Source organism: Trichosurus vulpecula, chromosome 7, assembly GCF_011100635.1.
Source record: "Trichosurus vulpecula isolate mTriVul1 chromosome 7, mTriVul1.pri, whole genome shotgun sequence".
Lineage (NCBI taxonomy): Eukaryota > Metazoa > Chordata > Mammalia > Diprotodontia > Phalangeridae > Trichosurus > Trichosurus vulpecula.
The window spans coordinates 213299101-213326185 of record NC_050579.1 but is presented as its reverse complement, the minus strand read 5'-3'; the positions used below and the strand labels follow the sequence as shown (position 1 = coordinate 213326185).

Genomic DNA, 27085 nt, shown 5'->3' with positions numbered 1-27085 from the left:
GTAAGTGGTACAGTGGATAGAGTACTGGACTTGGATTCTGAAATACTTGAATTTGAATCCTGGCTTAGATACTTGTTCCAGAAATTGGTCTCTTTTCATTAGCTAAATCTAATGCTTCATGTCTAATATTTTTAGTATTGCTTGGTGAAGTAATATCTGCTTATTCTCAGAACATCTGAGAAATAGTACAAAAATCTACAGACATATGATTGGAGTAAGGGGACATCACTTCACCAGTCAATGATAAATGGTGATAAAATATATACAGCAGTTTTTTTTTTTACTGTAACTAGACGTGTTTTGCCTCAGAATAAAACCTATGAAACTATTGAGATTGAAAAGCAAAATTAAAAGCTTCTCTATGTACAACAATCAAACAAACTTTGGCATCAATCTAAAGTCAATATAGTATCAAAGGAGTTATTGAGTCATGAAGATTTCTATGTGGAAATACATTAGTTTGTCACTATACTTAAAGGGCAGATAGGTGGCACAGTGGATAGAGTTCCAGGACTAGAGTCAGGAAGACCTGAATTCAAACCTGGTCTATCAAAACAAATAAGCCCTTTTTCTGAAGTGAGCCAGTAGGTGGCACAGTGGATAGAATGTCAAGCCTGAAGTCAGGAAGACTTCTTCCTGAGTTTAAATCTGGCCTCAGGCACTAACTAGTCATTTTGCCCTTGGCAAATCATTTAACCCTCTTTGTTCCAATTTGCCTCAGTATAGACGAGGACATCTCTGAAAGTTTGTGGATTAAAAATGGCAAAACCACTCTGGTACCTTTGCCAAGAAAACCCCAAATGTGGTCACAAGGAATTTGACATTATTGAAACTACTGGGCACAATGGCAATTTCAGGACTAGGTTGTTGCCAGCAGAAGTTACAGAAGGATGATAATTGTTTACATGTGGTATCACGCAAAACATTTTTCCACATTAGCCATATTTTTTTTAAAAAAGCAAGAAAAATAACATGAGAAAAAATATACTTCAATTTGCGCTCAGAGTTCATGTTTTCTCTCTGGAAGTGGATAGTATTTCTTCATCATGAGTCCTTTGGAATTGACTTGAATGATTATATTGATCAGAGTACACAAGTATTTCACAGTTGATTAACATTGCAACTTTACTATATCTGTGCACAATAGTCTCTCAGTTCTGCTCACTTCATTTTGCATTAGTTCATCCAGATCTTGCCATTTTTTTTAAACCAGCCCCTTCATTATTTCTTATAGCACAATAATACTCTGTCACAATCATGTGCTACATCTTGTTAAGTTATTTCCAGATTGATGAACATCCCATTGTTTTCCAATACTTTGCTAATGCAAAAAGAGCTACTATAATTATAATATTTTACTTGTTTCTTTCTGGCTGCTTGATAGATTTTCTCTTTGACCTCTGAACTTTGGAATTTGGCTGTAATAGTCCTAGGAATCTTCATTTTTGGATCTTTTTCAGGAAGAAATTGGTGGAATCTTTCTATTTCTATTTTATACCCAAATATAAGATATTGGGAGAGTTTTCCCAGATATTTTCTTGAAATCTAATATTTAGGCTCTTTTTTGGGCCATGCTTTTCAGGGACCCCAGGAATTCTTAAATTAACTATCCTTTATCTATTTTCCAGGTCATTTGTTCTTCTATTGAGACTTTTCACTTTTTTTCATTCCTATGAGATTTATTGTTTCTTGATGTTTCATGGACTTGCTTGTTTTCATTTACCCAATTCTAATTTTTAAGGAATTATTTTCTTCAGTGAGATTTTGTACCTCATTTTCCATTTGTTCTATCCTGCTTTTTAATGAATTGCTTCCTTCTGTGAATATGTGTGCCTCTTTTACAATTAGACCAAATCTGTTTTTTAAGGTGCTATTTTCTTCAGTTTTTTTGTGCCTCTTTTACCAAGCTGTTAATTTTTTTAAAAATATAATTTTCTTCACCACTCTCATTTCTTTTTCCGATTAATTCCTCTAAAATTTTTTTCCCGTTTTTTTTTTATTTTTCTAGCAGACAATTTACATAAAATCCCCCTTTAATTTAATGTGACAACTTCCAATGATAAGCTACTTAAAGAGCAGCTTTGGTCAAGAATGGAATGAAATAGTCAATCAAGAAGACATCACTGCTGATTTTTTTAAACCAATACATTCATCAATTATGTTCAAAAATAAAACAAAAACAAAGCATCTTCAAGGTATATTTTCTCAGTTTTGACTTGGGGCAGGGTCTTTTCTGTCTTTATGCAAATGCTGGAGCTGCATTCTGTCAAGTGTCTGTCATACTAGAGAATGGAAATACAGCTTCACACGATTTGTAGCCTCTGGATTGAAGACTCTAAAGTCCTGAAATCCCAGATTATCATTACTCTGTCAATGCCACAAAAATTGCAGCAGTCTTGCTTGTCTGCTTCATAAATAGACACTTAGGTGATACTGTTTTGGTGTAGCATGTCTAGAGCTGTGTTGTGATCCTCAATCATGTCTCTCTTGTCCATGTCATGGAAGCATTTCATGGCAGAGATGTTGCTCTGGATGCTCTGTTTTGGAATATCTAATTTTGTGGTCAAGGAGCTATGATCATCGTAGTTAAAATGCATTGGTCAGGAGTCCTGGCCAGCAGGCACCACACTATTCTCAAAGACAAACGATATGATCAGCAATGGGAGGAACTCTGTTTTCAGCTGTGAAACCATCCATCATGTTTTTGGAGGCATCAGCAACTGATACAGTACTATCATGGCTGAACCAAGTAAGGCAGTTCTCACTCCATGGACCCAACCACCACTTCTGGTACCACCAAACTCTGACATCAGGTGACCAAAAGTCATTTGGTACCCCATGGAATACTGGTTGACTTTTCATCAACTTCTTTAATGTAGGCAGAAAAAAAAAACAACAAAACTTTACATTTGAAGTCACAAGATGCAACAGCCAGCAAACCACTGTCAGGGTGCTAGTCCAAACTAGGGACAGTAGAATAAATTGGCTTTTTTATGTGTTTGCTCACCTATCAGTCATTTTCAAATTCAAAGTAGCACACAGAAATCATTCGGGCTCCACTACCCATGGCAAATTTATTCTCCACTGCAGACCATTTCACAAAAGGGGCTGCACGGTTAATCTTCAGGGTAACCAGGCTTGGTTTCCAGATGCCATCTTTCTGACTCCAGACATAAGGCATAATGGTCTCAACTACAAGTTACAATTCCATCCCTCTTGACAGCCCAGTTAAAACCTGTGATGTGTCCACTGTGTTCCTTCAGTCCATGGGCTTCCACCTATTGGATCCTATTCTTCTTATAAATGTGGACTTCATGATTATTAGAGCTAAGGGCAGTCTGAGTACAGTCTTTGTTCCAAGTATGGCAGGTGATTGGATCTAGTAAAAATTGATGTAAGGACACTATTCTTAGTATTTTCAAAAAGAAAAAGAAACTGGGATGGGGAGGGTTTGTACAGGCCTGGAATGGAGGATTCACAGACTCTGGTCAGTTGATGTGAATAAGCTCTAGCCATGGCTGGAGGAAGGTGGAGGCCAGGAGGGCCCTCTACCAATCTTTTCACTTCCTTCTCCTCTTCCGTGAATTTTTTTAAGCATGGTTTAAATGAGCATTTTTGAAGCTTTGTTTGTAGTTGTTTTCTCATTGTCCTCTTCTGAGTTTATATCTTCTTTTTCCTTTCACTGTAGCTGCCTTTTATGGTAAAATTATTGTTGTTATTTGCTCACCTTTCCAACCTGTCTCTTAACTTCAAAATTTGTGTAAAAAATGTGCACTACTTAACTGGACAGTGAGGAGGCACTGTTGCAAAATTTAGGCTTTTTGTGCTGTTCTTTACAGAACTAGTTCTGGGGCTGTGCAAATTTTTCATAGTTTCAAGCTGATGTGATCCTGGGAGAGGTATTGTCATTGCTTTTCTGTTATGTATGCTTATGTAAGTTCCCATGCAGCGTAAAGCACAATCAATCTCTTTGCCTTGGAACTGCGACTAAATCTCCTCCTTCCTTGTGAGCAACCCCCAGTCCACTCTTCTACTCCAGAACTGTAACTTTTGTTGGCTCAGCCACTCTAAAATTTCATTTGAAACATTATTTTAAAGTTGTTTGGAGAAAAATGGAGTTCAATTTAGTTGCTTCTAATCCACCAGCTTGGCTCCAAAAAGATTATGATGAAGGTGCCTGAATTTAGTGATCAATATAGATTATCAAAAGGGAAGAGGGAGATAGGGAAACATATCACTGAAAAAATATAAACATTCAGCACCTGTCAAATACCTAGCAATATAAGATGCAGTGGCTAAAATTATATATCAGGGGTTCCTTATATTTCATTTACTGATAACCAATAAATAGCTATAAGCACAGATCTAAAGTTATCCTAGAGGTATCAATCAATGTAGTATAATGACACCAGACAATTAGCGTGTACAGGAACAGTTAGCCGCAATTTCTTAAACATTATATTAAGTCATAAAACATTCAAAATATTATTTTCAATAGACACTGTCAATTAAATACTCATCAATTCCAAGCTACATTCACTAACAAATTTTGAAAATCTTTACTTTGAAGGGAGACTAAAAACTTGGACTAGAAAATCAAAGTTACATATTATCCTTGTCCTCTCTGCTGCTGGAGATGTATCCAGGATGTTTGCATTGGGATTTCAAGCCATCAGTTTACACTGTAACATCTTTATCTAATTGCAAAATGTAGTTCTTGAATTAACCTGTTCAATAGTTTATAGAACATTGAGTACAAAGAAATAATAAAAACGGTAGTTACCCGTCTCAATCTTATTTTGTTTTAATCATATATAAAATGTGACAAAATGTGATTATTATTGTAATTACTAAGTTGTTTTAATAAGTTTTCCAATTTAATTTATTTCATACAAAACTATTGCAGTATGCAGTATAGATTTTTTTTAAATTGTCAATAAACTATCAAATTACTTTCTTATTTTTCCAGGAAATTTAGGATTAGAATTAAATAATCTTTCAAATATCTCTTTGCTACAGATCTATAATTTTATTATCCTATACCCAACATTATATTTGAGGCTAAAGGGATTTTTAGTTTCCGACAATATTTTTCCTAAGTATCATCATCTGAAGCAAGTAACATTCCCCAAAGCCTAGTTAGAGAAAGGCAATTTAAAAATTCTGATGAAAGGAAATCAAAAGAAAATCCCAGCACAGATAGCCTCAGAAATCATGAGTGATGTATGATACTGCTTATCTGAGCTTTTACTTTTTCTTCACAAATGCTTAAGAACTTGGGGGCATGATCATTAATTATTGTATACTTTGGAAACTTGAATCTGCACTTTGCATCTCATTAAAATTCAGTGAGACCTGTTCCTCCTCAGTCTGTCATGCATATATGGAATATATGAGCACTGATGGATTGCAAGCTATCATGTATATAATATTATTCCTTCACCTTTTGCAGCAGTGAGTCATTCTGCCAGCAGATTATTGTCTTTATTAGCTACATGTCATTTCCATGCCATGGAAGCTGGCATATAATTTAAACCACAACAAAGAATTATACCTTCATCAGTTACATTTTTTTATTATTCCTTTGCAGTAAAATGCATTCATTCCCTCCTGCCCCATGAGTTTAATTACCTCATCTTAACTTGGTGACATAACAATGAAGTTTATGTCAATGCTTTTTTATAAATAGGTATGGTAATACAGATGAAATGGGGAATTTAGTTAATACCTGAGCATATAAAATGGAAGTGAGGAATATTCAAAATGAGAAAGAGGAGAAATTCATTAAACTTATATTTGCATATATTTTTATTTTATAAATTTATATTTATAAATACATTTATATTTTTTCTTGAGATTTTGAAACCATTCTTTGTCAGAATGAATTCATTATATTCATCCTTCTTCCCACACTTATCATAGGGAGCTCCCTGGGACACTGAGAGGTTAAACACCTTTTCAAGGGTACTACAGGCAGGATGCATCAGAGATAAATATGAAACCCCATTTTCTTAATTCCAAGACTTGGTTTCTACTCAGATGATCATAAAGCATAGTTCATATTTTGACATTTATTTATTTATTTTAAAGTGTGAAAAGTACTTAATATATACCATCTTGTTTTGATCTCCCAAAATTTTTGTGAGATACCTATGACAGGCATCATTACCATGTTACACATGTGTTAACAGGTTTGTGGCAGTAAAGTATCATCTCAAAAATAGTAACTGTCCAAAAAAAGGTTCTAAATTAGCTGTTCTCTCTCCACGTTTGGCACTATATTCATTTTGCAACACATAATACTACTTTGCCCCCAATTTTGTTTGCATAGATGACCTTGCCTTCTGTTCTGTCCAGCCTAAGCCCAGTCATTTCACACAACAATATTTACTTTCCTCAATGGCACTGAATATGTAGTATTATGAGATTTGAAATCTTTTGTCTGAGATTGCTAGGCTTCACATTATCAAGATGACAGGGATACCCCCACCACATTGACTAGACCAGTTTCAAAAACAGAGATGTAAGTAGAAATTTTGGGGCTTGACAGAATTCTAGTTGAAGGAAATCTAGTCGGGGAAAGGAATTCACTTGGGCTTTATAAAGATATTGGGATCCCACCCCAGGTGGTGTTCATGCATAAATTATTGATTCTAGAAGTCCATGACACCCTGGACATGTCAATGAAAGGCCAAATATTACCGTTAGGCTCAGAAGTGACATGAGGTAGTTCATTCCACAGAGAATCTACCTTGTTCTTCTGTGTCACAAAAATGACTCTTCAAACCTTGTATTCCAATGTGAAGCAATTTGAAATGGAAAGGAGGTGAGTAAGTTGTAAAAGAAACTGGTGGTAAGTGAAGAGTAGTTATGAGAGAATTAGAGTTGACCATAGAGAACTAGAAGACATGCAACTTGTGCCTAGAGGATCTGTGTAGTAACAAAGGAATCAATCACTCCTGGAGGTGCATAACATAGCACTAAATCAAGGTTGCCCTATCCTAATTATAACTTTTTTCTAAATATGTCTTGATCTCGCAATTATCTTTTAAATTAGCATGATAAGGGTTACAATTGCTTACCCAATGAAATAATTAGGGGCATCTCTGAATGACACATGGATTCCGAATAGACAAGATTATAGCTCGCTGATGGATTTGTTATTCCAGCTATCTCTGCTTATGGTGATTTGTGAAAATACGTTTCATAAGTAGTTTTCTTTTTCTACAGAACTCCAAGGAAAATACTCTGTTAATGCAAATTGGCACCTGACATGTAACTTGTAGTCTTAAATAGTTTCTTTTTTTTGTGGAGAAGAATTATGACCAATGCAATGAATCATGAGAAAGAAGAAAGAAAACCAAAAAAACCCCAAAACAAAAACAATAGATACAAAAAAGGGGGAAAAAGGCAGGCATGAAGTGTGCCTCAATCTGCATTCATACTTCGTAGTTCTTTCTCTGGATGTAGATAGTATTCTCCATCATGAGTGCTTTGGAGTTCTCTTTGCACCTTGTGTTGCTGAAAAGAACAAAATCTGTCAAGGTTAGTCCTCACAGCATCCATATATCTGTGGTTGTGTATAATGTTCTCCTGGCTCTGCTCCGCTCACTCAGCACTATGTTGGGTAGGTTTTTCCAGGTTGTCACGAAGTCCGTATCTGCCCATTTCTTATAGCTCAATAGTATTCCATTAACTTCATATACCACAGCTTGTTCAGCTCTTCCCCAATTGATGGGTATCCTTTTGATTTCCAATTATTAGCTACCACAAAAAGAGCTGCTATAAATATTTTTGTACATATGGGTCATTGTCCCACTTGTGTGATCTCTTTGGGATACAACCGTAGAAGTGGTATTGCTGGGTCAAAGGGTATGAACATTTTTACAGCAATTTGGGCATAGTTCAAAATGGCTCTTCAGAATGGCTTGATCAGTCCACAACTCTACCAGCAATGTAACAATGTTCCAATTTTTCCACTTCCCCTCCAGCAATTATCATTTTCCTGTTTTGTCATTTCAGCCAATCTAGCAGGAGAGATGGAATATCTAAGACTTGTTTTGATTTGCATTTCTCTGATCACACTTTCAAGCATTTTATCATATGCCTATAGATATCTTTAATTTCTTCCTCTGAAAACTGCCTGTTCATATCCTTTGACCATTTCCCAATTGGGGAATGACTTGTATTCCTATATATTTGGCTCAGTTCCCTGTATATTTTAGAAATGAGGCCTTTATCAGACATGCTAGTTGTAAAGATTTTCTCCCAATTTTCTGCTTCCCACCTAGTCTTTGTTGCATTGGCTTTTTTTGTACAAAAACATTTCAATTTAACATAATCAAAATTATCCATTTTGCATTTTGCAATGCTATCTCTTGTGTCATGAATTCTTTTCTTTCCCATAAATCTGATAGGTAAACTATTGCTTGCTCTCCCAAATTGCTTATAGTATCCTAAATCATGAACCCATTTTGACTTTATTTTGGTATATGGTGTAAGATATTGGTCTATGCCCAGTTTCTGTCCTATCATTTTCCAATTTTCCTTGCAATTTTGGTGAAATAGTTAATTCTTAGCCTAGAACCTGGCCTCTTTGGGTTTATCAAACAGTAGATTGCTATAGTTGTTGACTTCTCCATCTTGTGTTCCTATCCTAGTCCACTGATCCACAACCATTTCTTAGCCAGTACCAGGTAGTTTAGAGGACTGCTGCTTTATAGTACATTTTGATATCTGGTATGGCTAGGCCACCTTCCCTAGCATTTCTTTTCATTGATACCCTAGATATTCTAGACCTCTTGCTCTTCCAGATGAAATTTGTTATTATTTTATCCAATTCTGTAAAATAATTTTTGGTAGTTCAATTGGTATAGCACTGAATAGATAGATTAATTTAGGTAAAATTGTCATTTTTATTATATTAGCTCAGCCTAACCATGAGCATCTGATATTTTTCCATTTATTTAGATCTGATTTTATTCTCATGAAAAGTGTTTCATAATTATGTTCATATAGTCCCTGGGTTTGTCTTGGCAGATAGACTCCCAAATATTTTGTAGTGTCTACAGTAACTTTGAATGGAATTTCTCTTTCTATCTCTTGCTGTTAGGCTTTATTAGTAATGTATAGGAATGCTGAGGATTTATGTGGGTTTATTTTATATCTTACAACTTTGCTAAAGTTGTTTATGATTTCAAGTCGTTTTTTACTTGATTCTCTAGGATTCTCTAAGTAAATCATCATATCATCTGCAAAAAGTCCTAATTTAGTTTCTTCCTTGCCTTTTCTAATTCTTTCAATTTCTTTTTCTTCTCTTATTGCTACAGCTAACATTTCTAGTACCAAATTGAATGGTAGCGGTGGTAACGGACATCTTTGTTTCACCCCTGATCTTATTGGGAATGCATCTAGCTTATCCCCATTACAAAAAATTCTTATTGATAGTTTTAGGTAGATGCTATTTATAATTTTAAGGAAGGCTCCATTAATTCCTATGCTTTCTAATGTTTTTAAAAGCAATGGGTGTTGCATTTTGTCAAAGGTTTTTTCTGCATCTATTGAGATGATCATATGGTTTCTGCTTATTATGTTGTTGATATGGTCAATTATGCTAATTATTTTCCTAATATTGAACCAGCCTTGCATTCTTGGAAGAAATTCTACCTGGTCATAGTGTATTTTTCTAGTGATAAATTGCTGCAATCATTTTGCTAATATTTTATTTAAAATTTTTGCGTCAATATTCATTAGAGAAATTGGTCTATAACTTTCTTTCTCTGTTTCAACTCTACGTAATTTGGGTATTAGTACCATATTTGGGTCATAAAAAGAATTTGGTAGTACTCCTTCTTCACCTAATTTTCCAAATTGTCTACAAAGCGTAGGAATTAATTTTTTTTTAAATGTTTGATAGAATTCACATGTAAAACCATCTAGCCCTGGAGATTTACTTCCTAGGGAGTTCAGTGATGGCTTGCTCAATTTCTTTTTCTGAGATGGGGGTATTTAGAAACTTTACTTCCTCTTCTGTTAACCTGGACAATTTATGTTTTCATAGATTTTCATCCATATCTGTAAGGTTGTCAAATTTATGGGAATACAATTGGGCAAAATAATTCCTAAGTATTGTTTTGATTTCCTCTTCATTAGAGGTAATCTCACACTTTTCATTTTTGATAATGGTAATTTGATTTCCTTCTTTCCTTTTTTTATCCTCTGCTTTACATTTTTTCTTTCATATCTTTTTTTAATGTAATTTAAATTTATTTATTTAACATATTTAGTTTTTAGCATTGATTTTCACAACCAACTAACTTGACTCTTGAGTTTTTCAGTGGGGTATGAAAATAGATCCAGGAGAGACAATTTAAGAATTATTGGTCTACTGGAAATTCACAATGAAAAAAACAGCCTTGAGAGTATCTTCGAAGAAATTATCAAAGATACCTGCCCAGAGGTCCTAGAACCAGATGGGAAAAAAGTTATTGAAAGAATCCAATGATCACCCCCTGAGAGAGATCTCAAATTGAAAACACAAAGAAATATTATAGCCAAATTTCAGAATTACAAAATCAAGGAGAAAATATTGCAAGCAGCCGAAAAGAAACAATTCTGATATCATGGAACTATAGTCAGGATCACACAGGATCTCTCAGCTTCTACATTAAAAGAGAGCAGAAATTGGAATATGATATTCCAAAGGGCAAAGGAGCTGGGACTACAACCAAGGATCAACTACCCAGCAAAATTAACCATAATTTTTCAGGCAAAGAGATGGACATTCAACAAAATAAGGGAATTCTAGATCTTCCTGATGAAATGGCCAGAACTCAACGAAAACCTTGATCTTCAGATATAAAACTCAATAGATACATAAAAAGATAAACAGAAGGAAAAAAAACCCACAAACCTTATTAATTAATAAGGCAAAATTTTTTACATCTTTATATAGGATTATATCATCTTGAGAATAGTACCACTATTATAACAATTGAAAGGGATACACATAGACAGTGAATGTCTGTATAAAATAACTGATATAAGGATAAAAAGTATAATTAAGAGATGTAAAGTGCATGCCTTATGGGGGGGGGGCAGAGGAAAAATGGCAGCTGGAAAGCAGGGACTAGCGTGACCTCCCTGACGAGACCCTCCAAAAACCTATAAAAAATGGCTCTGAACCAATTCTAGAACGGCAGAACCCACAAAACAGCAGAGGGAAGCAGGGCTCCAGCCCAGGACAGCCTGGATGGTCTCTGGGTGAGGTTTATCCCATACAGAGCTGGGAGCTGGGAGCGCAGCAGAGCAGAGCTCAGCCTGAGCGGCTCGGACCAACCATACCAGGAGACGGGTGGAGCGGGCCCTAGCACCCTGAATCAGTGAGCCATGGCAGTTACCAAACTTCTATACACACAAACACCAAAGACAGCAGAGAAGGTTAGTGGGAGAAGCTGCGGGAGAGGAAGGAGTTCACGGTTCGGCTACTAGCCCCGGGGGCAGCAGAGGTGGGGCAGCTACGGCTGTTGATGCTTCCATTCCCAGGCCCACCTGGTGGGAGGAATTAAGTGGCGGATCAGAGCAGGAGTGCACAGCCTGCTGAAAATCTAAGCCCAGTCCGGGTTGGGGGTTCTTGGGGAAGGAGCAGTGCTGGTGTGACAGAGCTAGCACCTCCCCCCCCCCCAAACGTGGAACATAGAACTGTTTAGTCTACAAGCAGTCATACCCCACTGAAAAACTCAAGGGTCAAGTTAGTTGGTTGGGAATATGGCCAAGCAGCGAAAACACACCCAGATTCAGTCTCAGACTTTGGATTCTTTCTTTGGTGACAAAGAAGACCAAAACATACAGCCTAAAGAAGTCAACAAAGTGCACGAGCCTACACCAAAAGTCTCCAAGAAAAATATGAACTGGTCCCAGGCCATGGAAGAGCTCAAAAAGGATTTGGAAAAGCAAGTTAGAGAAGTAGAGGAAAAATTGGGAAGAGAAATGAGAAGGATGTGAGAAAACCATGAAAAACAAGTCAATGACTTGCTAAAGGAGACCCAAAAAATACTGAAAAATACACTCAAGAAAACAACACCTTAAGAAATAGACTAACCCAAATGGCAAAAGAGGTACAAAAAGCCAATGAGGAGAAGAACGCCTTCAAAGGCAGAATTAGCCAAATGGAAAAGGAGGTCCAAAACACCACTGAAGAAAATACCACTTTAAAAATTAGATTGGAGCAAGTGGAAGCTAGTGACTTTATGAGGAATCAGGATATTATAAAACAGAACCAAAGGAATGAAAAAGTGGAAGACAATGTGAAATATCTCATTGGAAAAACCACTGACATGGAAAATAGATCCAGGAGAGATAATTTAAAAATTATTGGGCTACCTGAATGCCATGATCAAAAAAAGAGCCTAGATACCATCTTTCAAGAAATTATCAAGGAGAACTGCCCTGATATTCTAGAGCCACAGGGCAAAATAGAAATTGAAAGAATCCATCGATCACCTCCTCAAATAGATCCCAAAAAGATATCTCCTAGGAATATTGTTGCCAAATTCCAGAGCTCCCAGATCAAGGAGAAAATACTGCAAGCAGCCAGAAAGAAACAAATTGAGTATTGTGGAAACCCAATCAGAATAACACAAGATCTAGTAACTTCTACATTAAGAGATCGAAGGGCTTGGAATACGATATTCCTGAGGTCAATGGAGCTAGGATTAAAACCAAGAATCACCTACCCAGCAAAACTGAGTATCATGCTCCAAGACAAAATATGGATTTTTAATAAAATAGAGGACTTTCAAGCTTTCTCATTGAAAAGACCAGAACTGAATAGAAAATTTGACTTTCAAAGACAAGAATCAAGAGAAGCATGAAAAGGTAATCAAGAAAAAGAACAAAAAAAAAAAGAAATTGCAAGGGACTTACTAAAGTTGAACTGTTTTGTTTACATTCCTACATGGAAAGATAACATGTATGATTCATGAGACCTCAGTATTAGGGTAGCTGAAGGGAATATGCATATATGTATATATGTTTATATCTATATATATATATATATCTATATACATAAGTTAATGTGTATGTATGTATATATCTATGCGTATATATATGGACAGAGAGAGAGAGAGAGAGAGAGAGAGAGAGGGCAGACACAGGGGGAGTTGAAGATGAAGGGAAGATATCTAAAAGAAATAAAATCAAATTAAGCTATGAGAGAGGAACATATTGAGAGAGGGAGATAGGGAGAGACAGAATGGGTTGGATTATCTCGTATAAAGGTGACAAGAGAAATCAGTTCTGTGGGAAGAGGGGAGAGGGCAGTTGAGGGGGGAATGAATGAATAGTGCTCTCATCAGATTTGGCCTGAGGAGGGAATACCATACATACTCAATTGGGTATCTTACCCCACAGGAAAGAAGAGGGAAGAAGATTAAAAAATGGTGGGATAATGGAGGGGAGGGCAGATGGGGGTGGAGGTAATCAAAAACAAACACTTTGGAAAGGGGACAGGGTCAAGGGAGACAATTCAATAAAGGGGGATGGGTTGGGAAGGAGTAAAATATAGTTAGTCTTTCACAACATGAGTGTTGTGGAAGGGTTATACATAATGATACACATGTGGCCTATGTTGAATTTCTTGACTTCTTGGGGAGGGTGGGTGGGAAGGGAAGAGGGGGGAGAATTTGGAACTCAAAATTTTTAAAAACAGATGTTCAAAAACAAAAAAAAAGTTTTTTGCATGCAACTAGAAAATAAGATACACAGGCAATGGGGAGTAGAAATTTAGCTTGCCCTACAAAAAAGGAAGGGAAAGGGGGATGGGAGAGGAGTGCACTGACAGAAGGGAGGGCTGACTGGGGAACAGTGCAACCAGAATACACCCCTTCTTGAAGTGGGTGGAGGGAGGGTAGAAATGGAGAGAAAATTTGTAATTCAAACTCTTGTGAAAACCAATGCTGAAAACTAAATATGTTAAATAAATAAACTAAATTTAAAAAAAATAAAAAAAACGATTTAAAGAGATGTAAATCGAGGGTTATGGGAGGAGAGGTAAGGAGGTATTAGAAAAGGGTAAATTACACCAAATGAAGAGGCACAAAAACACATTTTAGTAGAGGGAAAGAAGGGAGGGAGAAGAGCAGTATTGGAGCTTTACTGTCATCTGATCTGGTTCAAGAAGGGAATAACATTTTCCTGTTTTGTCATTTTAGCAAATCTAACTGGAGAGATGGAATACCTAAGCATTGTATTGATTTGCATTTCTCTAATCAGTAGTGATTTCAAGCATTTTTTCATATGCCTATAGATATCTTTAATTTCTTCCTCTGAAAACTGCCTGTTCATATCCTTTGACCATTTCTCTGTTGAATTCTCAAGGAATTACTTGTATTCCTATAAATTTGGCACAGTTCCCTGTATATTTTAGAAATAAGGACTTTATCAGAGACAGTAGTCATAAAGATTTTCTCCCAATTTTCTGCTTCCCTCCTAATCTTTTTGCATTGGATTTTGTTATACAAAAACATTTCAATTTAACATAATCAAACTTATCCATTTTGAATTTTGTAGTGCTATCTCTTGTTGTGTCATGAATTCTTTGCTTTCCCATAAATCTGATAGGTAAAATATTCCTTGCTGTTCCAAATTGCTTATAATATCAGCCTATATTCCTAAATCATAAACCCATTTTGACTTTATTTTGGTATATGGTATAAGATACTGGTCTATGCCCAGTTTCTGCCCTACCATTTTCCAATTTTCCTGGCAGTTAGTGAATTAGTGAAATCTTAGCCCATCAGCTGGATTTGTTGATTTTATCAAAGAGTAGGTTGCTATGGTTGTTGACTAGTGAGTCTTGTGTACCTATTCTATTCCACTGATCCATGACTGTGTTTCTTAGCCAGTACCTGGTAGTTTTGATGACTGCTGCTTCATAGTACAGTTTAATATCTGGTATGGCTAGGCTACCTTCCCTAGCTTTTCTTCTCATTTATTCCCTAGATATTCTAGACCTCTTGTTCTCCCAGATAAGTTTTGATATTATTTTATCCAGCTTTGTAAAATATCTTTTTGGTATTTCAATTTGAATGGCAATGAACAGATAAATTAATGTAGATAAAATTAGATAAATTTAGATAAAATCATTTTATTATATTGGCTCATCCTAACCATGAGCAACTGACATTTTTATATTTATTTAGATCTGACTTTATTCATGTGAAAAGTGTTTCATAATTATGTTCATATAGACCCTGGGTTTGTTATGGCAGATAGATTCACAACTATTGTATAGTGTCTACAGTAATTTTGAATGGAACTTCTCTTTCTATCTCTTGCTGTTGGGCTTTGTTAGTAATGTATAGGAATGCTAAGGATTTATGCGGGTTTATTCTATATCCTGCAACTTTGCTAAAGTTGTTTATTATTTCAAGTAGTTTTTTACTTGATTCTCTAGGATTCTCTAAGTAAATCATTATATCATCTGCAAAAAGTGATAATTTAGTTTCTTCTTTGCCTATTCTATTCCTTCAATTACTTTTTCTTCTCTTATTGCTACAGCTAGCATTTCTACTACCAAATCGAATGGTCGGGGTGATAATGAATATCCTTGTTTCACCCCTGATCTTATTGGGAATGCATCTATCTTATCAGCATTACCAATAATGCTTGTTGATGGTTTTAGATACATGCTATTTATAAATCTGAGGAAAGCTCCAGTTATTCCTATGCTTTCTAGTGTTTATAGTAGGAATGGTTTTTGAATTTGGTCAAAGGCCTTTTCTGCATCTATTGAGATGATCATATCATTTCTGCTTGCTTTTTTTTGCTTATATTATCTATTTTGCTGACGGTTTTCCTAATATTGAACTTCCCTTATATTCCTGGAATAAATCCTACTTGTATGTAATGTATTATTCTAGTGATAAGTTGCTGCAATCTTTTTGCTAATATTTTATTAAAATTTTTGCATCAATATTCATTAGGGAAATTGGTCTATAATTTTCTTTCTCTGTTTTGACTCTTCCTGGTTTGGGCATTACTAATGTGTAATAAAAATAATTTGGTAGGACTCCTTCTTCACCTATTTTCCCAAGTATTTTATAAAGTACAGGAATTAAACGTCTTTAAATGGTTGACAAAATTTATGTTTAAAACCAACTGTCCCTGGAGTTTTTTTCTTAGGGAGTTCATTGATGGCTTACTCTATTTCTTTTTCTGAGATGGGGTTATTTAGAAATTTTACCTCCTCCTCTGTTAACCTAGGCAATTTATATTTTTTTAGATATCCATCTGTATTCCTAAGATTATCAAATTTATGGGCATACAATTGGTCAAAATAATTCCTAATTATTGTTTTGATTTCCTCTTCGTTGGAGGTGAATTCACCCTTTTCATTTTTGATACTGGTAAGTTGATTTTCTTCTTTCTTTTTTTTTTAATCAAATTTACCAATTTTTTTCAGTTTTATTGTTTTTTTTTCATAAAACCAGCTTTTTGTTTTATTTATTAATTCAATAATTTTATTGATTTTAATTTTATTAATCTCTCCTTTGATTTTCACTATTTCTAATTTGGTATCTAATTGGGGATCTTCCAGTTGTTCTTTTTCTTGCTTTTTCAGTTGCATGCCCATTTCATTGACCAACTTTTTGTATATTATTCATGCAAGCATTTAGAGATATAAAACTTCCCCTAAGAACTGCTTTTGCTGCATCCAATAAGTTTTTGTATCTTGTCTCATTATTGCCATTCTCTTGAATGAAGTTATTAATTGTTTCTGTGATTTGTTCTTTGTTTGACCTACTCATTCTTTGGAATTAGATTATTTAGTTTACAATTAATCTTAGCTTATTTTTCCATGGTTCTGTATTACAAATAGTTTTTATTGCATCCTGGTCTGAAAAGTATGCTTTGACTACTTCTGCCTTTCTGCACTGGATTATGAGGTTTTATGCCTTAGTCACGGTCAATTTTTAAGTGTGTGCCATATACTGCTGAGAAAAAGTACATTCCTTTAAGTCCTCGTTCAGTTTTCTCCAAAAATCTATCATATCTGCCTTTTCTAAAATTCTGTTCATCTCCTAACTTCTTTCTTGTTTATTTTGAGGTTAGATTTATCAATTCAGAAAGGGGGAGGATAAAGTCTCCCATTATTATAGTTTTCCTGTCTATTTCTTCTTGTATGGCCCTTAACCTCTCCTCTAAGAATTCGCATGCCATACCACTTGGTGCATGTATGTTAAACAATGATATTGCTTCATTGTTTATGGTGTATTTTAGTAGGATGTAGTGTCTTTCTTTTACTCTTTTAATTATATCTAGCTTTACTTTTGCTTTTTCTGATATTAAGATTACTGCATCTGCTTTTTTTTTTTTTACTTTAGCTGAAGTTCAACATAATTTACTCCAGCCATTTACCTTTATCCTGTGTCTATCTCCCTGTTTCAAATGTGCTTCTTGTAAACAGCATATTGTAAGATTATAGTTTTTAATCTATTCTGTTATCTGCTTCCATTTTATGGGAGAGTTCATCCCATTCACATTCACAGTTATGATTACTATCCTTGTCTTTTTCTCCATCCTATTTCCTCCCTGTTTTTGCTTTTCTTTCTCCCTTTCCCCTTCCACTCCTGAAAGTTTTGGTTTTGACCATCTCCTTCCTTAGTTTACCCTCCCTCTTGTTTCCCCTCCCTGATTTTACCATTTTCCACTTCCTACTTCTTCCCTCCCTTCTGGCAACACCCTCCCTTTTTCCCCCTTTCCCCTCCTACTGTCTGTATTATATGTTAGATGTCTATACTTCTCAGGGTATGTCATTCCCTTCTTGAAGCAAATCTGATGAAAGTAAATTTCAAATACTGTTCTTCTCCCTCCCTTTTTCCCCTCTACTATAATGTGTTTTTGTGCCTCTTCATTTGATGTAATTTACCCTTTTCTACTACCTCTTTACCTCTTCTACCAGAACCCTCTTTTTAAATCTCTTAATTATGTTTTTTTTAATCCTTATGTAAGTTATTTTATACAGACATCCACAGTCTATGTATATGTCTTTCTATTGTCATAATAACTGCACTATTCTCAAGATTGACACATATAGGTGTATATATATATATATATGTGTGTGTGTGTGTGTGTGTGTGTATACATATGTTTATATATGTATATATACACACATCTATATATATATATATATATATATATATATATATATATGTGTGTGTGTGTGTGTTTATATATATGACATACATAAGATGTTATAACCCTATATAAAAATATAAATAATTTGCCCTTATTGATTAATAAGTTTTGTGGGGTTTTTTAACCCTGTTTAACTTTCAATGCCTTTCTTGAGTTTTGTATTTGAAGATCAAATTTTCCACTGAGTTCTGACCTTTTCATCAGGAAGGGCTGGAATTCCTTTATTTCATTGAATGTCCATATCCTTTCCTGAAAAAAACAAATTATGCTCAGTTTTGCTGGGTAGTTCATCCTTGATTGTAGTCTCAGCTCCTTTGCCCTTTGGAATATCATATTCCAATTTCTCCTGTCATTTAATGTAGAAGCTAAATTCCTGAATGATCTTTACTATAGTTCCAGGAGAGTTGAATTGTTTCTTTTTGGCTGCTTGCAGTATTTTCTCCTTGACTTTGTAATTCTGAATTTTTGCTATAATAATTCTTGGAGTTTTAAATTTGGGATCTCTCTCAGGGGGTGATTGGCGGATTCTTTCAATTTTCCCCTCTGGTTCTAGGACCTCGGGGAAGTTATCTTTGACAATTTTTTCCAAGATGCTGTCAAGGTTCATTTTTTTTATCATAGATTTCCAGTAGACCAGTACTTCTTAAATTGTTTCTCCTGGATCTATTTTCCGTGTCAATTGTTTTTCCAATCAGATACTTCACCTTTTCTTCTATTTTTTCATTCTTTACATTTTGTTTTCCTACTTCTCAGTGCCTCATAGTGTCATTAGCTACCCCCTAGCTAAATTCTAATTTTTTATGAGTTGCTGTTTTCATTTTGCTTTTGAGTCTCTTTTTCAGTGTGGAGATTTCACTGTTCAGGGTGTCATTTTCTCTTTTTAGATTCTGAATCTCCACAGCCATTTTGCTGATATTATTTTTTAAAGACTTGATTTTGTCAGGTTTTTTTTTTTTCATTTTTTCCATTTTTTCTTTTACCTCCCTAATTTGGTTTTTAAAATCCTCCTTTAGCTTTTCCAGTAATGCTTTTTGGGATTGAGACCAGTTCTCATTCCCTTTTGATGTATCAGAGGTGGGTATAGTGTCAGTGCTATCCTGTTCTGAATTGCTATTTCAATCATCCTTATCTCCATGAAAAGAATCAATGGTCATTGTTTTTTTTTTTATGTTCTTCTTCATGTTAGGTAGCTTTTTTCCTGGATTTACAGTGGATTTCTGCTTTTGGGGATCAGGACTCTCTGTCCCAGCTTTCTCATTCTGGGTATTGTGAGTCTAAGTACTGGTTTTTTGTGTTATAGGCTTCAGTTTCCAGAGGTGTGGGGGAGGGGTCTGGCTGACTGAAGTCTCCTTTACCCATGGGGATGCTCTCCAGTACTGTTCCTCTTCAGCAATACTGTAGCATATTATTATCCATTATACTTCAAAATAAAACAAATAGATCCATGTAGGCATATCTCCTGGTTTATTTTTCAGGACCCAAGATTGTAGCTTGGCTATGTCTAACAACTTAACCACACTGAGAATATCTTATTCATCTTGAATTTAATTTCTTTGGTAGTCATTCCATCTTAACAAAATTAACAATTATCCTCTTTGAGGAAAAGAGTAACTGGTTCTTCTCACTATCATCCTTTGTCAATATCTACCTACAACTTTTTTTGATATTATTTTGATGAACTATTATAAAATCCGTCTCCCCATTTCTAATATGTACAAAACAACAGCCAGATTCCTTCCTCTCTAAAACAAGTTGTTTTATAGAATCTTTAAGGCAGCTAGGTGGTGTAGTGGAGAGAACACAGCATATCAAGTATGTGAGTATAGATCTAAGCTCAGACACTTTTTAGCTGCATGACTCTGGGCAAGTACTTAAGCCTTATTTCCTTCAGTTCTTCATTTTTAAAATGGCGATACACTGGAAAAGTAAATGGCAAACCACTGCAATATCTTTGCCAAGAAATCCCCATGATCAAAGTACATGGAATCCCATAAAGTCAGATATGATGGAACAATTCAACAACAACAAAGGTTATGTTTACTGATTCTTAAGGTTCCTCATACTTCTGCTTCAGCTATAAATTCTATTTTATTGGTCAGAATCAAGTCCAGAAAATTTTTATCCTTGTTATTTCTTCCACCTTTTTGTTTCTTGCTTTAGTCTTACTCTATAATACTCATTAAGTCCTAAAATAGATCACCTGAACAATTTTTACAGAAAGAGAGCTTCAGAGGCTCCTAAAGTGGACAATAACACCCTTTTGGAGGTTCTGGAACAATCCAGGGGTTGTTGCAGTAGTCTTGAGTGCAATCAGGATTAATTCAGTAAAAATAAGGGGGTAGGGGAAGCATAAGGAAAGAAGAGAAGAGAAGAAAATTTTGCAAAACTGTTCATACATGTTTCATCTGTAACTGAGTTAAAGTTATAATGATTACTTTATTTTCCAAGTAAATCCATAGAATGCAAGTTGTAATGTGTGGTGAAGTCAACAGCTCTCAATAAACAAATGTTGGCAGGGCACTGTGGCCCATTGTTGGGAAGTCCAGGATGCATTAGCAGGAATATGTTATGTAATTACATCATCAATATTTCAATGAAGGGGAAAAATGCATAAATTTACAATAAGTTACAAAATTTAATATTCATCATTTAAAAAATATATATTTCATATTTTTGGAAGTGATGCAAATTAAAAAAAAAACTATTGAAGGGTTGAAGAAAGTAGATTTCCAGGGGGAGAGGTGCTGAGTAAAATTTGTCAAGTGTGGTATGCCAAATAATTTTGGGAATTTCTGATTCTAAATAGTGTTTGTAGAACTGATATCACCCATCACAACTCTAACATGCCTCTGGGCTCTCCCTGTGGTTCCTATCATAAATTCCTTATCTACTGGTTAAAGTGGCCTTGTGAGAGGTCATAAGTCTAACTCACCTATTTTTTACTCTATTAATACTCTAAAAAGAGTTATCAAATTAAATAATGAATGAAAAAAAATCAAAAGAGAAACAACTATAAGTTTATTTTTCTGGTCAAGGAATGCACAAGAAATAGAAGCTGCCAGCACTGGAAGGGCAATCCTGACAGAGAAACCAGCAGGAATGAAATTAAGCTGAGAAGAAATTCTTGGCAGAGATAGGAAATGGGAATCTTGAGGCTGTGCCATGACACTGGGAAAGCCCCAGGGATGTAGGGAAAATCTTTTCTTTAGAGTGAATCAGAAGTATTCTCTTTACGTTATCACTCTACTAGAATTCTCTCTAATATTTTTCTTCATGCTTCAGCTTTGTGGTTCTTAGATTTGCTTACATGGCTACATCTTAATATACCATGCTATTATTCTCCTATTAGAAAGATAAAGATTAACTTGTAATTAGTGAATACATAGGTGCTCCTTGATACTAGGAGAAAGCAAATGTACATTACTCTCTCCAGAACAGTGCACAATTTTCTTTGCCTTCCACGCTTGATTGGATATATATCCTTAGCCCTTTCTTCTTTTTGGCAGTTCTTTTAATGACATCTTATGAATATCTATTGTGATAAGGTACTGATTGGCCACATCAGTTCTACATGAAGCTCAGTTTCTGGGGGAGCCATAGAGGCATAGTTTATGTAAAAGAGGCAAACGCTTTTATTCATGATCATATAGTGGAATCCTCCCAGTTGATATTGACTGTCTGTGTATCTCTGCCATTCCATAACATAAAAATGAATGAGAAAGCAACCCATAAGCAACTGTGATTATTTATGCTGTCTGATAACTCCAGGCGAGAATCCAGGAGCAAAATAGAGGTCTGCGTACAATGTTCACAGATCTAATCAAGACCTTGAAACTGTCAGCAGTGAGGTCACAGATCATGGTGAAATTTTGTTGCCTGGAGAATTTTATCAGTATTACACATCAGTTTTAAAATGGCATGTTTCCACAAGTTCTGGATAGTAGATGATGTTTTCATACTTTTCCTGTCATCAATGAAGTGACACAGGAGTGTGTGCTAGCTCCTGTGCTTTTTAACATCATGTTTCCAGTGATATTCAACACTATTCAACAAGGACCAAAATGGTATCAAGGTCAACTACAACACTGATGGCAAATGATTTAACCTGAGAAATTAACAGGCCAAGACTACAAGCCAAGACTAAAGAGGAGAGCGAGTTGGTAAGGGACTTTTTGTTAGACTGTCTGCTCAATGCAGCTTCTGAGAGTAAAATGCAAGAAAGTATAGATCGTCTCTCTGCTGCTTGTGCCAATTTTGGCCTAACAATTAACACCAAGAAAGCACAGTTTGTCCATGAGCCAGCACCACACCATCTATATGTGGAACCATCGGTTACAGCAAATGGAGAAATTTTGAAAGCCGAGGATAAGTTCACTTACCTTAGCAGTATATGTTCCTGGAATGTACACATAAATGATAAGGTTGATGCACACATTGACAGAGCTAGTTCAGCATTAGAGAGGCTCCAAAAGAAAGTTTGGGAAAGAAGAGGTATTAATATTCCTGCCTAACTAAAGGTCTAGAGAGCTGTTGTGCTGACCTCATTGTATTCCTGTGAAACCTGGACAGTATGCCAGTGCCACTATGCCAGTATTCCAGAAACTTTTACTGCTTCCATTTAAATTGTCTTAGGAAGATTCTGAAGATCACTTGGAACCATAAGTAACTGGATACTGAGGTCTTAGCTCAAGCTAAGCTACTAAGAATTCAAACTCTCCTGCAGAGCAACTTCCAAGGCTGGCCATGTTGTTTGAATATCAAATGCACATTTGCCTAAAAGACTATTTTTTAGAAAATTCACCCAAGGCAGGAGATCAAATGGAAGTCAGAAGTGATACAAGAACACTCACAGTCCTTCTTAATAACTCTGGAATCAATTGTGAGACACAGTTGGAAGGTTGGTTCAAGACTGACCAGCATGGCATGACCATATAAAGAAAGCTCTGTGCTTTTTGATCAAAGCAGAATTTCAGTAGCTCAAAAGAAATGCAAATTTTAAGAACATTCCCATTCCAAATGATCGTAAATGCTATTTGTGCTGGACCTATGGTAGGGCCTTCCTGACCTCATATTGGTACGATCAGCTACAGTCAGACACTGCACATTGACCATGACATCATGCTGTCATTTTGATTCTCTTCAAACACAATGTACAAAAATAACCAACCAAAACATGAAACCTTATCCCAACATAATCAATTCATTCTCATGCCTCCTGCCTATGTAGGATGATTCTAACTGTCCTAATAATGATAACATTCAATTTTTCCATATAGGAATATAAACAATTTAACATTATTGAATCCCTCATTTTACTTTTTAGTATTCATCTTTTATTCTTCTTTTGAGCCTTGTATTTTAAAGTCAAGTCTTCTTTTCAGCTAGTTATTTCATAAGGAATCATTAAAGGGTCTCTTAATGAGATTTCATATTTTCTCCACTGAAGAATTGTATTCAGTTTTCTTAGGTAGCTTATTCTTGATTATAATTCTAGCTATTTTGCTGTGCTAGTATATCATGTCATATACCTTTGACATAGTAACTGTGAAATCTTCTGTGAGTCTGACTCTGGTTGTACAATATATGAATGACTTCTTTCTGGCTGCCTAGAGTAGTTTCTCTTTGACCTGGGAGTTCTGGAATTTGGCTATAATGTTTCTGGGAGTTTTCATTTGGAGAGCTTTTTCACCTAATAACCAGTGGATTCTTTAAATTCATACTTTACTTTTTGTTTCTGTGATGTTGGAAGAATTTTCCTGTATAATTTCTGAAAATATGATATTTAGGCTCTTTTTTTTATCATGACTTACAGATGATCTGATGACTATTATATTATCTCTCCTCTATCCATTTCCAGGTCATTTATTTTTCCACTGAAAAACAACTATTTTTTCTATAGTTTTTACTCTTTTGACTTTGTTTTCTTATTTCTTTATGTTTCATGATGCCATTTCCTTCTACTTGCTCAATTCAAATTTTTAAGAGTTATTTAACTCTGTAAGCTGTTGTACCTCTTATTCCATTTTGCCAATTCTGCATTTTACATAGTTAATTTCATTGTTGAAGCTTTGTTCTTACAATTTTACCAATTTTTTTTAAAGTTTGTATTTTTCAGTATTTTTGAATCTCTCTTTAGGAAATTATTAATTGCCTTTTCATAATTGTCTTCCCTTACTTTTATGTCTTAACCCATTTTTCTTGAACCAGTTTTATTTTATTTTAAAATAATTTTAATCTTTTCCAGAAATTTTTATTGGGATTATGTCCAATTAACATTTTTCTTTTGATTCTTTCCATTTATCTATTGATTTCATTATCTTCTTTGTAATTTGTTTCTTGATCATTTGTATCACCACAGTAGTTTTGTGTGGTTAAGTCTTTTTATTTTTTTTTCTTTTGTTTGCTCAACTTTCCAACCTATTTCTTGATTTTAACTTTATGTTAAAGTTAGGCTTCTTCCCAGCATGGGAAGAATGAGGACATGCCCCAACCTTCAGACTTTTTTGTACTGCTATTTTCAGAGGTAAATTCTCAGTGTTTGAAAGTTTTCAGTGCTTCCAAAGTGGTGAGATGTGGGGAGAGTTGTAGTGACTGGCTTCTGGTCTGGGCTCTGGTGCTTAATCCAGATAGACACCTGGTCCCTTGGGATTGCAATGGTTACTGCTCCCCAGGGCCCCACTCCCTTGGGACTAGATGTTATCATGTTCCTCATCATTCCTCATCTTTCAGGATGGAAAATAACACTGTTCCTCAGAGCCCTCAGTCCCTCACGACTAAAAGATATCTTCCCTTCCGAGGAACCGTGACCCAAAATTGGGTATAGGGAAAAGAGTAGCCCAGTAACTTCTGCTTTTGTGTCTGTTACTAGCACAGGGATCCCCTCTAATAAATTTCTTGCCAATTGCCAGGCACTCTTATCATCTCTGACTTGAGAACTCAGGATGCTGCTGCTGTTGTGGTGTTATAGGTGGCATGTCAGTCTTCATCCCCATGTCATAAATCTCTCCTGCTGACCTACTAAGTTGTACTTTGCTGTAGGAATGTCTCCCTATGACCTTTTGATGGTTCCAGGACTCCAGAATTTGATTTGATATGTTATTTTAAAGTTTTTTTATAGGATAATTTTGGAAGAACTTGGCTAAGTGCTTCCTCTACTCCTCTATCTTGGTTCCCCCTTAGAAGTCTTTGAGGCATCATTTTAAAAAGGTTTGGAGGGTAGTTTTGGGAGAGATCTGCTGAGCTTCTGTCTATACTCTGCTATCTTAGCTCCATCCTCTGGCTTTTCTTTCTAAAAATATCTCAAATGCCTCTTTTGATTAAGATCAGATTTTCAGTTTAAGTCACCCTGGCCTGAATCTGGAGCTCCATTGCTTTTGGGGACACATTAATATATTTTTAGTGAATGAAGTTTAATTTTGCATTATTCAAACTTTCTTTCCTTTTTTATTTGTTATTGTTTCTATTGATCACTTGCAGAACTTGTTTCCGAATAGCATTGTTAAATTCAATCACCATATGTCTTAGAGTTTGCAGCTTTGTAGATTTTTTGGTTACAATCTGTGAATTCTTTAAACCAATATTCATTTCCTATGTTCCAATATTCTGTGCACTTTTCTTTTATTATTTCCTTCATTATGGTTTTAAAATGGTTTTCTTTTGTCCTTTTGTCTTCTTCTGTAAAACCTATCATCTTCGGTTTGTGTCTTGAAATTCTATCTTCCAACATCAGTATGTTTCCTGGGGAAAGTAAATGTGGTTCTTTTTAATGTTACTGTTTCTTTTTTTTTACTTCTCATAGATACTTTTTAACTTTTGTATATTATGTTCTTAATAAACTTATTTAAAATTTTGTCTCTAATAAATAAGATATAAAATGGTTCCCTTCAAAATATTTGAGACATGCTTTTAGTACATTTGTGACTTCCAAAGCTAGTTTGCTGATGAGAAAAACAAAATCAGACAAATGTGTCTTGGTAGGACTCTGGCTGGTGGTACTTTGGGCCACCTTCCTACTTTGTGTATATCTTGCCTATAGAATGTAAGATTCTTGAGAAGAAAGAATGTCTTTTTTTACCCTCTGCATCCCTAGAACTTAGAAGAACTACCAAAAAAATGGGATTTAAAAAAATATGTATTTATTTAATTTATTAAATATACTTAGTTTTCAGCATTAATTTTCTCCCCATTTCTACCTTCCTGCCACCTCCAAGATGGTGCATATTCTGGTTACCCTATTCCCAAGTCAGCCCTCCCTTCTGTCACCCCACTCCCCTCTCATCCCCTTTTCCCTTCCTTTCTTGCAGGCAAGATAAATTTCTAGGTCCCACTGCCTGTGTATGTTATTTCCTAGTTGCATGCAAAAACATTTTTTTTTGTTTTTGAACATCTGTTTTTAAAACTTTGAGTTCCAAATTCTCTCCCCTCTTCCCTCCCCACCTACCCTCAGCAAGCAATTGAAGATAAGCCACATGTGTATCATTATGTAAAACCCTTCCACAATACTCATGTTGTGAAAGACTAACTATATTTTGCTCCTTCCTAACCTATCCCCCTTTATTGAATTTTCTCCCTTGACCATGTCCCTTTTTGAAAGTATTTGTTTTTGATTACCTCCTCCCCCTATATGCCCTCCCTTCTATTGTTGCCCCTTTTTTATCTTGTTCCTCCTTCTTTCCTGTGGGGTAAGATACCCAATTGAGTTTGTATATCCTTCCCTCCTCAGGTCAAATCCTATGACAGCAAGATTCACTCATTCCCACTCATCTGCCACCTCTTCCCTTCCTACAGGACTGCTTTATCTTGCCAATTCTATGCAAGATAATTTATCACACTCTATGTCTCCCTTTCTCCCTTTCTCAATATATTGTTCTCTCATCCTTTAATTTGA

The 27085-nt window shown here is 35.4% G+C and overlaps 1 pseudogene; it reads right to left on the bottom strand.

Annotated features, from left to right (window-relative positions):
- Window positions 1-2303: 2303 nt before the first annotated feature.
- LOC118857803 overlaps window positions 2304-27085 on the bottom strand; it is a 92908-nt pseudogene continuing 68126 nt past the window's right edge.